Raw genomic sequence first — 3,943 nt, 5'->3', positions numbered from 1 at the left:
AAAGACTAAAAGAATAACATTCCCCTGTTGTGTAGGAAGGCGCAGTGGCCTTCCTCAGAGCCTGGGCCCGCGGAAGGGCCGCCAGGACTGGACCGGGCAGGAGCCCGTCCTACAGACACATTTTTAGTTTTTCCAAGAACCTTTCTGAGGAAAGCGGACAATTAGTGTGAACTTTGTCCTGTGTCAAAAACCCAATTTTCCTTCCAAAAAAGGTTATGACAGTAAACGTTTGATGAGCCCCAGTGATGAGGTGGAAGCAGAGAGATGTCAGGTGAGTTTGCAAAGGTGGCTGCGTCACAGCTGTTGTTTGTGCCATGGACACAAAAGTCCCAGCAAGAACTCCCCAGACTCAGTCATTTAAATGTCGCTCACAGGCGCGTTCAGTGGAGACAGCCTGCTACTGAAAAGGTACAAAAATCCCCACTTCAGCAGCAGCATGTTGCTCCAGATGAGATTGCGGCACCTGCACATCCCTCCCTAGATACCTGGGCTCTTTATGGGGAGAATCCTCGTTCTGATTAAACTGAGCTGTGGGTCCTTAAGCCTGGTCACCTAACCCTGAGAAATAAGAGGGCATCATTTCAACTACAAACATCCTGGAGCTTCAGGTAAGCTCTATCCCCAACAGTTCCTGCCTTGCACTGATTTTACTCCTTCCAGTCAGGGCTACCCATTGTTTTTTTTGGGGGGGGGGGGGGTTTCAAATTGATTTAGGTTTTTAATTTGTCTCAACCCCACCTCATTTTGCATTAAATAGTTTATTACAATCTATATGCTATTCTATACGGGTTCTTATGCAACACTTATCACTGTTGTATCCATTAGAAGTCGCGGCTCAATTCTCTCCTGCTTTCTGACATGTGTTGTCAGTTACACATCTGTAAAATGACTGTGTCATCTCCCTTTCATCTTTGAGCTCATTGAACGTGCTGCTGTCTGCAATCACTGACTGGAGTTCCTGTCTTCCAGTACTATCCTACTCCATCTCCAATCTGGCTTCCATCCCTTGCACTCCACTGAAACCCCTCTCACCAACGTCTCAAATGGCCTCTTCCTAGCCAGATCTCACAGTCAGTACACCATTTTCTATTCTCCACCGCCTTCATCTGTCAGACACTTTCGAAAGCACAGACCGTGCTCTTTTTGAACCCTGTTCTGCCCTGGTTTCTGTGGCTCTGTCCTCTCCTGGTTCTTCTCCTACTCTCTAATCGCAACCTCGCCAACTGATAACTCACAAAGCTACCTCTCTACTCCAGACCTGTCTCCTTCTGTCCACACTGCAGTCTTGCCCCCTAATTCTCCGTAGTAAGTGAGAGACCTCCCCATCTAGTGTCCCGTATCCAGCCGTTGGGGATAATGGCAAATAGCAGTCTCTTGTGGGTTACATGCCATTGTAGGCAGTCTCATCATACCATCCCCTCTATAAACTTAGCAAATTCAGTCTTGAAACAATTGAGGATTTTTGACCCCGCTCCTTCCCTTGCAAGGCTGTTCCAGAAATTCACTCATTTATTGATGGCCAGTTTACATCCATTTGTTCTGGTGCCAACGATGTCCCTTGATTTAAATAACAGTTCTCTCTCCCTGGTATTTATCCCTCTGATGTCTCCCCTCAGCCTTCGTTTGGTTAGGCTAACCAAGCCAAGATCCTTAAGACTCTGCTTGTAAACTGGGTTCTCCATTCCTCTGATCATCTTAGTTCCTGTGACTGGGACTTGGGCACAAATCAGCCTTTGCCAGTCATTTCCTGGGTGCCTACGTCCATTAGGATGCGTTGGAAATTGCAGCATCAGGTGATCACATTATATTAAAAAAACAAGAGTTCTGTGGCACTTTAAAGACTAACAAATTTAATTTTAGCAGGCATAAGCTTTCGTGAGGCTCAGCTCACTTCGTCACAGAACTCTCGTTGTTTTGCTGTATACAGACTAACATGGCTACCCTTCTGGAACTCTTCTACATTATATTAAAGTTGAACACTAAGGCGCTCACGTTATATTGCACTGTTTGTTTATCCAGATACATCCCATGGCAGACACTGAGTGGAGAAATCAAACATCTGTCATGGAATTCATCCTCCTGGGCTTCGGGAATCTCCCTGAGCAGCAGACCCTTCTCTTCTTGCTGTTTCTAGCCATCTACATCGCGACCATGGCTGGGAACATCCTCATCATTGCACTACTTGTGGCCAATTCGCACCTTCACACCCCATGTACTTCTTCCTGGAGAACTTGTCCTGCTTGGAGACCTGCTACTCCTCCACCATCCTGCCCAGGCTGCTGGCCACTCTCCTGACTGGGGACAGAACCATTTCCTTTATGGGCTGTATTGTGCAATTTTATTTCTTTGCTTGCCTGGCTGGTACCGAGTGTTATCTCCTCTCTGTGATGTCTTATGATCGGTATTTAGCAATATGTAAACCACTGCATTATTCTGCCCTTATGAATGGCAGGTTTTGCCTCCAGCTAGCAGGTGGATCATGGATCTGGATTTATCGCTAGCTCCATAACAATATTTTTCATGTCACAATTAACTTTTTGTGGTCCCAATGAAAACAATCACTTTTTCTGTGATTTCACCCCTGTTATAAGACTCTCCTGCAGTGACTCCCATTTAATGAAACTTCTGGCTCTCATTCTGGCTTCTGTATATACACTGCCTCCTTTTATATTAACTCTGATGTCCGATGTTTATATCATGATCACCCTCCTGGGAATCCATTCCAGCATTGGAAGGCAGAAAGGATTTTCCACCTGCTCCTCTCACCTCATTGAGGTGACAATTTTCTATAGTACCCTGATCATTGCCTACATGCTGCCAGATGCCAACACACTGCGAGACCTACCCAAACTATTCTCTGTGTTCTACATGGTCCTGAGTCCCATAGCTAACCCCCTCATCTACAGCCTGAGAAACAGAGAGCTCAAGGAGGCCCTAAGAAAAACTGTCAGGAAATTTAAAGCTTCCCAAGAATTATGACGTTCAAAGCATTTTTTTAAAGAAAAAATAAACCATAGTGAACCTGAGTTGTTTCAGAGCACCAGCTGGTTGGTTCTGGATGCTCCCCTGCTCTGGTTTATTGTCTAATCCTGGAGGAAGAGAGCACATTTTGGGGTTATGGGTAGTTTCTCAGTCTCACTTGGAGTTGGGCTTCCTGCTTCTTCTGTAGGGTTGTTTTTCTCATCACTAGCAATGAAAATCCTATGATGCACCACATCCTCCCTCCAAGAAATGAAATTATGATGCGTCATGGGAAATGTAGTCTGACCACAACTCAGCCTGCAACATGCAGTGGGAGCTTGAGCCACCAGCACTTCATCTCCCACGAAACTCCGTGGCAGCATTTCTGAGTTGAAATATTTCTTTCTGTTTCTGTATGGTTGGAATTATTGTTATAGCTATTAGTAATACACATGTACGCTCAGATACTAAGTCAGATTCCTTTATTAAATCCAGAGGCCAAATGATGTTTGTACAATTGCTCTAAACATTCCTAGGAACCTAAATAATAAGCAGTTATGGCACCCATCCAGTAACAAACATTTATAGATAAAAAGTTCCAGAGGGGTAGCCATGTTAGTCTGTATACAGCAAAAACAACGAGAGTTCTGTAGCACTTTAAAGACTAACAAATTTAATTTCTGCAGGTAGGTAGTTGTCAAATACAAAAGGACCAGAGCCAGGACTAGACCCAACTAACTCCATGTTAACTGGCTCCAACTTAGTAAGGCAGGTACTAACAACAATTTAAACAGCTCACCCTTTTATGGTTTACTTATTGCCCCTACCTCACTGTTTGAGAATTTATTTATTTGTTTAAACCACTTGGAAGCATCCATAATAATTTGGGCTTCTTCTTCAATTTGGGCTTCTTCTTCCTCTGAAAGTTTCTGGATGACACCAAGCTGTGGGGAGTGGTAGATACGCTGGAAGTAGCGATAGG

General features: G+C 44.6%; 1 pseudogene; it reads left to right on the top strand.

Moving 5' to 3' along the window:
* The first annotated feature begins 2,028 nt into the window (after positions 1–2,028).
* Positions 2,029–2,979, top strand: LOC137161032 (olfactory receptor 10A4-like; annotated as a pseudogene).
* Positions 2,980–3,943: the final 964 nt, after the last annotated feature.

This window comes from Emydura macquarii, unplaced genomic scaffold (genome assembly GCF_026122565.2).
Source record: "Emydura macquarii macquarii isolate MOO-44397 ecotype Brisbane River unplaced genomic scaffold, CSIRO-AGI_Emac_v2 contig_2242, whole genome shotgun sequence".
Taxonomy (NCBI): Eukaryota; Metazoa; Chordata; order Testudines; family Chelidae; genus Emydura; species Emydura macquarii.
Note: the sequence above shows the minus strand (reverse complement) of the source record. Positions and strands in the feature narration are given on the sequence as shown.